An 8,853-nucleotide genomic window follows, 5' to 3' on the forward strand; every position below is an offset into this window, starting at 1 on the left:
ATTCTTCATTTTTTGGTGAGAATCAGGGCCAGAAGAACAACTTCCTCCTTAGTTCTCCACCTTTTGAAAGATGGAATAATCATTAAGTGGAATTTTAAAAATATTTGCTGCTCTGCTTTGTGAAGAAACAAATCCAATAGATATCTAAATCTTTGAAGTGTTGCCCCCATTGCTACAGTATCATCCCTCCATAACATGATTCTGATTTCTTATCTTTTTTCCACTTTTTATTCAAATGGTCTGGTGACAAGGTGGCTTCTGTTTATACTTCCATTGAATTTTACTTGGTTACTTTCCACCAGGCTTCACCCTTCTAGTTATTAAATGTCTTCATATGAATATATCTTCTTAATATACAATACTGCTCCCCATCTTTTGCTAAATTCAGTTGTTCAGTGCTGTCACAAGTCTCTTAAATTTCAGGGCTCTGGGTCAAATGCCCAGTTGCCTCAGTCTAGTTACATATTAGACTCTGTTATGACAGTTATGACTGTCCAGAGTATTTGGAGTTCTTCAGCAACATAGAAACAACTGATTTTAACTAATAAGAATAACTAGTTAAAATGACCTTTAGTAGCTCCTCCCTCCATTGTCATCACATACTAGTGAGGATAGCCTCAGCTATATAATAATAATTGTAACTAGCATTTATACAGAGCTTTAAGGTTCACGGAGTAGTTTACATGTGTCTCATTTAATCATCACAATAGTCCGGAGAGGCAGGTGCCTTTATTATGAAGAAACTGAGGCAGACAGGTGAAGGGTCACACAACTAATAAGTGTCTGAGGCCAAATTTGAACTCATTTTCCCCTACTCCAAGTCTATCACTCTATCTACCATGCTGGCTTGGTTTTCTCACCCAACCTCCTTTTATGACCACACACAAAGATTGTCAACTATGGCTCTGGTTATATGCTTTGCCAGAGCCTTCTTCCCCTGTACGAGTCCTGTTTAGCCCAGTGATAACTATAAGGTCAAATGTTTCTCCTTGTGTTTCAATCTCTAGTTCACCTTTCTTATTATCCCTACTTTAATTTTATTCCTGGCTCCCATCTTGGGTTTTGTCTCCTAAAAAAATTACATCTCTACTCTGTTGTTAGATTGTTTTTACCTTTATGATACCTAGCTTTGTGAATAAATATATGCTTTTTTCTCCCTCCCCTTTCTTCCATTTCAACTTAAGTACCTTTTTGAGAGATCCATAAGACTCTAGCAGATACATACTTAACAGTCTTCTTTAGGTATTCCCCATCCCAGATCAGGAGCTCATCAGTCCTATATTTTAATCCATGGTCCAGAATCCCAAATCCCATTCATAACAGTTCACTTTCCAAATTGTACTTTCTCATCTGAAAGTCCTTGCCTTCTATCAACAGATAGCAATAAGTTGAAATAGCAAATGAATTCCTAGAGTCTTCAGTTCCTTACACAATTTGATAAGCCTTTTATTAAGTGCCTGCTTTGTTCCAGGTACTATGTGCTGAGTCCTAAGGGTACAAAGTGGGGGGAAAACCTTCTAATCCTTTCTCTTGACTATATTGTAATGAAGGAGATAACATGAAAATATCTAGGTACATACAAGATACAATACAGAGAATGCAAAGGTAGCTTGAAAGGGAAAAACCTTAGCAACTGAGGGGACCAGACAGAAAGTTTAACTTAAACTATCTCAAAGCAATATAAGGAAGCTAAGAGGCAAAGGTGACAGGGCAAAGCTTTCTGGCTGTGGTGGGACAGACAAGAGATGGAATATTGTGTCTTAGGGATGTCAAGTAAGCCAAAAAATGTATCAGGACCACAGAGTTTATGGAGGAGAGGTAAAGTAGGAGAAGATTGAAAAAGTAAGAAGGAGTCAGGTTAGAAAGAGGTTTAAATCTCAGAGAATCTTATATTTGGTTCTCAAAGTAATAGAGAGACCCTGGAACTCGTCAAGCATAAGGATGACAAGGTCAAACCTATACCTTAGAAAAATTATCTTGGCAGCATGTGGATTGAAGAGAGGAGAGACTTTAGGCAGGGAGACCAGTTAAAAGGCTAATGTAGTTCAGGTGAAAGATGATGAGGGTTTGTACTAGACCTGTAGCTGTATAAATGGAGAAAAGGGAATATATATATATATATATATATATATATATATATATATATATATATATATTTCACATCTGTGAAATGAGCTGGAGAAGGAAATGGCAAACCATTTCCAAAAAAACCCTAAATGGAGTCATGAAGAGTTGGACACAACTGAAAAACAACTGAGCAACAACATCAAGAAGAGGCACTTGGAGGTATGTAATTAGCTCAGCAGAAAGACTAAAGCTAGATATGTAAATCTGGGAATCTATTTGCATAGACATAATTAAACCCATAGAAATTAACGAAATTGCCAAGTGAGATGACATAAAATGAAAATAGAGGGGTCCCCAGACAGAGCCTTGGGGGCACCCACAGTTAGAGAATACAATATAGATGAAGAAGCTGCCAAAGAAACCAAGTAGTAGTCTGACAAAGAGAAGAGCCAGGAGAGTGGTATCATGAAACCGTGGAGAAGAGATAGTGTCTAAAAGGAGAAGATGAGATGATTAATGAAGTCATCTTGCAGAAAGATTGTGACTGAGAAAATAAGTTCTTATAATCCTTAGTATCCTCCTAGCATTATCTTTTTTCCCACCTAAATTACCTGAAGTGGTTTGTAGACATCAGATTTGATAAGTCTTAGAAGATTCTCTGTCACACCCTAGGTAATCATCCTGCAAGTAATAGCGGATATTTCTATAGCATTTTATACAGCTTTGCAAAGTGCTTTGTGCTGTGTATATTACCTAATTTGAGCCTCATAATAACCCTGTGAGGCAGGCACTAGAGATATTCTCTCCATTTTTACAAATAAGGAAATCGAGGCTCGGGTTAGGTGATTTGTCTAGGACAGGATAGGATTGATATGATAAACATTTATTAAGCACCCTTTATATACCAAGCACTGTGCTAAGCTCTGGGGCTACAAATAAGACAAAGACAGTCCCTGCCTTCATGGAGTTTACAATCCAATGGAAGAAGTCAATACACAAAAGAAATCTGAGAAAGGGGGATTGCCAGAGGGTACTCAGCATGGAAGGGAGGGGTGCATGATGATGATAAAGATGAAGATGATGAAGATGACACCAAAGTACTGAAGAAATGACTACCATGTTGAGCCTCTATAAAGGGAGGCCCTTGGAGAAGCTTTTTTTGGTTTTGGTTTTGGTTTTGCTCTGCCCTCCAACCCTCCAATCAGAAGCAGAAGCAACTGAGAGTGCGGATGAGGTGGTAAGAGTAGCAAAGTTGAAACAATCTGCATGATAATGAATTTACCTAGTAATGAGTGTATCCTGGGCAGGGCATGATGAAGATGATAACAGAGTTGAAACTGAGCCAAATAGCCAGTGGCAAATGAAAACACAACTGGTAAACATCCAAGGCAGGGTTTGGACCTAGGTCTTCAGACTCAATACACTTTCCACTGGACCACCCCTATGTCTGGAAAGACAATAGACTTCTATATTGTCATTTTCAACTGAACAAATAACTTCCTAAGTCTCAGAACTGTAACTGGCAATTCTGGCACTTGAGACAAACATAATAAACGGTGCTCCCAAATCAACTTTTTAAGACAAATCCAGTTGAATTTAAGAGCAATCAACAAAGATTTACTAAGTGCTAGAGACCAAGTGCTAGGTATACAAATATAAAAGTGAGTTTCCCCTGCCTTCAAGGAGTTTACATTCTATTGGGGGATATAACATAGATAGAGATAGAGATAGAGATAGAGATAGAGATAGAGATAGAGATAGAGACAGATATTTTACTTGATATGTTTATGTGTGTATATATATATATATATATACATTCCTTGATATATATGTATGTGTGTGTGTGTGTGTGTGTGTGTGTATTCCTTGATATGTTTCCTTCCCCAGGCACAAGTCTCTCAAGTGGGAATGGGGACATCTCAGAAAACTCATGAGCCATTCCTTTACCAGTTATATAGAGATATAGATAGATATATAGGAATGGTGGCCAAGAATAGGAGTTTTGTTCTGGCCAATAACAAGGATTGGAGTGGAGCCATTCCAATCTACTGATTGGAAATGTTAGTATAGCAGGCTTTGAAGACAACTCCCCAGTGTATGGCCTGTGTAGATGTTGGATGCATGCACTAATCAACCACACCAAACCTCCTCTCCTCATCCTGCTACTTAATTAGTTGCCTTATTAACTCTCATTATGTTCTAAGACAATTAAGGGATATAGCTTGATATTTCCTTAAAAATTGGTAGAAACATGCTAGCTTTTACAATATTAAACAACCAAGGAAATCTCTTTTCCATAAGCTTTTGCTCATCTCTAAACAAAATCCCTTAATCTCATATGTTTAAATCAACATCAGTGTCACTACATAATTTATTGGGAGTATAGCAAATAGTATAAAGACATTTAAATACGCCAACAGAGTATAACATTGAGAAAGATTATAGCCAAAGTCACCTCTAACTGCCAACTACAACTGCTGACTTTTCTGCAGGTAATAATAGTTCAGCAATTCAGTTACCTCAGGATGGCAAAAATTCCTTCTCAGGAATTGTTTTCACAACATTTCTTTGCGAGATAATTCAGAGATAACTCAGTCTCTCAGGACAGTTCTCTGAATCCTTTATCTCTGTGTTCAAATAGTCTCTCTCTAGATACAACAGCAAATAGGCTCTCCAGGACAACAGCTAATGTGTCCATCTTTTCATAGACTCCTCACAGATGACAGTAACGTATCCATAGTACCTGTAGGATAGGATATTGAAGCTGGGGTTACAGTGGGATTGATTTTATTATTGTCTTCTGAGAAAGAGGTGAAAAGTAGAGGGTTGGAGTTAGGCATGTGACAGCACAGCAGAAGGCAAGATGCACTGGTGGGGCAAACCTTCCTGTCCTGTTAGATCGGGGTAAAGCATGGTCTGAGAGTCTGGGATCCGCCAGATAGAGGGCTGAGGTGAGAATTGACTCACTCTAACCCAGGCAGCTCTGCCTGAAAGTAGAAAGAAAGAAGCACACCATCTGGTAGCTTCCTATTTTAACTCATTATTCTTGCTAACTAGGTGCTAAGCTAAGTTGTTTCAACCTGCTGAATACAGGGCTGTCAGCATCCTCTAAATTTCAGTGCCTTCATAGCAAAGCCTTTCCCTAACTATAGCTCTGTTTAGCCCCCCTCAGCAGGAATCACTAACCACCACTCTTCTTCCTGTGACCTGTTCTGAATCATCTCTCATTTGAAAGCACCTGAGAACACACAGCATCTTCTCTTGGAGTTCAGGCACCTACTTCCTTCTCTGTGAGTCCATCTTGGTAAAAGTCTTAAATCTCTTCCCTGGCTCCAAATGCCTATCAGTCTTTCTTCTCTTTCTCCTCTCAGTCATATTCTTCCACCCTCCAAGTGCTTAAAAGGTGAAGATCTGCCTCCCCAGATCATTCGCTCTTCTTTAGTTTTACATCAAACTCTCCTTTGAAAGGACCATTTAATCTCCCCAATAACTTGGAGAGTGAAGAGGAGTTCTTCATGCCCTTTTACGTTCTAGGACAAGACTGTCCTGCACCTGAAACATTCTTGACCATGCCAAAAAGACAAACATCCTGCCATATACATGCACAGGTCACTACAAACCCTGCTCCCCGTATTTTCTGAAAGCTCTGCTACTGGGGAGGATCCATCAGCCAACAGGGCTTGAGCTTAGGAATTCTGAGCCGTAGCATACTAAACTAATGTGGTGCCCAAACTAAGCCTGGCACCAAAATAGTGAGCCCCCAAGATTGGGGAACCCACAGGCTTCCCAAGGAGAAGCAAACTAACCCCATTTAGAAATAAGGCAGAAAAAAAAATAAAAAAGAAATAAATTTTTTAAAACGAAGAAAAAGAAATAAAGCAGGTCAAAGCTCCCATAGCCATCAGTAACAGAATCAGGCTGAGTGGCTGCTGGACTTCGAGTCTCGGTGACATAGGAAGACCCAGTTTCTGAAACAAAAACAAAAACACAAAAACCTTTCTGGAAGCAAGATCCTCAATTGATTGTTGTTCTTGCTAGTAATTCTTGAATGAATCGTTTTTGCATACCATTGTTTTTCTCATCAGAAGGACACATTCTTTTTTTTTTTTTTTAAATCTTGTTCCCTGATTCCACCTTCTGTGTTCTGCCCTGTAAGGGGTCCTTGCTAGGGTAGGTGTTTCATGGTTTCCTGCTAATAGACATTGGTGTTATAACATCCCATTGTTTGAGATCATGGTATTCTCATCCTGTCCCATGAATTGCTACTTGATAGAAAGTAGAAGTCCGGGGCAGCTAGGTGGTGCAGTGGATAAAGTACCAGCTCTGAATTCAGGAGGACCTGAGTTCAAGTTTGACCTCAGACACTTGACATTTACTAGCTATGTGACTCTGGGTAAGTCATTTAACCCTCATTGCCCTGCAAAAAAAGAAAGAAAGAAAGAAAAAGGAAGGATAGAAAGTAGAAGGCCATAATAACCCTGGTACTAGGAGGATAATACCTATTGCATTGGCTTCCATGAGGAGATCCATGTACAGCAGTGACATGAAGTAATAGGAGGCAGATTTTTGACCCAACATAAAGAAGGACTTCTTAACTGTCAGAGCTCTCCCAAAATGAGATGAGTCTTGCTTTCATTAATAAGCACTTTACGGTCTGCAGAGTACTTTATATACATTTCTGAAGGAGGCATTAAATTTGTTCCATTTGACCCTAGAGAACAGTCAAATTGAGGCTCGATCTGAGGGAAAACTCCTTAACAGTTGTTGTTGTTGCATTGTTCAGTGGAGTCCAACTCTTCGTGACCCCATGGACCATACTGTCCATGGGGTTTCCCTGGCAAAGATACCAGTGATTTGTCATTTCTTTCTCCAGTGGATTAAGGCAAACAGAGGTAAAGTGACTTGCACAGGGTCACACAGCTAATATCTGAGGCTGGATTTGAACTCAGGTCTCCCTAATTCTAGGCCCAGCACACTATCCACTGAGCCATCTAATGGTCTCCTTAACAATGAAAGCTTTCCAAAGTGCAATGAACTGCTAGACAGATGGTGAGTTTCCCTTCTTTAAAGATCTTTAAAGCAGAGGCTGAATGACCATGTGTCAGAGATGTTATTGAGGAGACTCCTTTCATGTATGGGTGAGACTAGCTGCTGAGGTCCCTTCTAACTGTAAAATTCCATGTTATCTAATTCTGTGTGATTCTGTGTTATCTAATTCAATCACAAAAGATAAAGGGTTCCCTGTCATTGGAGATATTTGAGCTGAGGTTGAATGGCCACCTACCTGTCAGGGATGTTTTAGAGGGGACTCGTGTTTGAAGTAGAGGCCACTGAAGTCTATCCCAACTCTTTAGATTCTCTGATTATAAGTTTGAGGACCAATGATTGGTTAGGCATTTCACTTCTGGAAATGTTACTGAAATATTCTAAATTATAGTTTGAACAAACTTGTAAGAAATTCATTCAAGCAGTTTAAGACCATTGCATGTAGAAGTGCATGGCACAATGATTGGAGTGCAAGGCTTGGAATCAAGAAGACCTAGGTACAAATATTGCCTTCGACACTTATTAACTGTGTGACCATCAGAAAGTCCCAACCTCTCTGAACCTCAGTGTTTTTCTCTCTTGAATAGAGAAGACAATGATACCACCTACCTCACAAGGTTATTAAGAGGTTCAAATAAGATAATGTATGTATTTTGCAAACATTAAAATCCCATGTGTCAGCTATTATTTCATGAAAACATAGCACTCTAGCATATGCAGGAAGATAAAAAGCATACTCCAGAAAGTCCTTCTGGCATAACCCATTGTACTGTGAAGTTTACCTAGGGAGTGAAGATATATAATGAAATGTTCCCTTTCGCAGGTATAAGTCTTTCAAGTGGGAATGGGAACGCTTCAGAAAACTTATGAGCCACTTCTTCACCACTCAAGTCTTTTGTCCATTTCATCACTGCCTGTGCCCAAAAGGCTGTGACCAATTCAAAGTGGCCAGATTTTCTTCAACAACCACTTGTGCACAACAACTGATGATGCAAAAGCCCAATAGGCCAATTGTGGAAATTAATTTATTTGGGTTTTTATAGCATCTTAAACAGAATTTTATATCGAGAAGCGACCTTAAATCTCTTATCTTATCAATTCAGAAACTGAGCCCCGGAGATATGAGGTGCTTTACCAAAGCCAGCTCTCAAGCCCAGGCCTCTGGACTCCCCAAACCGGTGATTTTTTCCACTTGACACCCCACTACTGGAATATGGCTTCTGTGTTAAGCAAAGGAGACTTCGGATCACAGATTGAAAGGTGGAGGAGACCTAAGAGAACATCTAGCTCAACCGTCTCATTTTATAGGTGAGGGACCTGAGCCCCAGAGAAGTCAAGCAATTTGCCCAAGGCCACACAGGAAATAAATGTAGTAAAGCTGGGGTTTTAACCTAGGTTCTCTGACTCTAAGTCAAGTACTCTTTCTATATTCTGATGTTTTGCTTTTTTTTTTTAAATTCAGAAGGCTAAAGGATATATTCGGGAAATACTTTCCAATGAATCTGATCTTCCCTTCAGTGCTGACATTCAAGAAATGAATATAAACTATCAGAGGCTGATGACATTCATTTCCTTTGTTTTCTGTTACTTTAAACTTTTGGTAAGATTTTCAAACACTTGTAGGCATTTACTATTTTTAGGCAGGAAAATAGTAAGCAAGCAGGTGCTATAATTTCCAACCATTGTAAGAAAATTAGCTATGCCAAAAAAAAAATTTAAATGAAAAGCCCACACAGAAAG

Source organism: Dromiciops gliroides, chromosome 4, assembly GCF_019393635.1.
Source record: "Dromiciops gliroides isolate mDroGli1 chromosome 4, mDroGli1.pri, whole genome shotgun sequence".
NCBI lineage: Eukaryota > Metazoa > Chordata > Mammalia > Microbiotheria > Microbiotheriidae > Dromiciops > Dromiciops gliroides.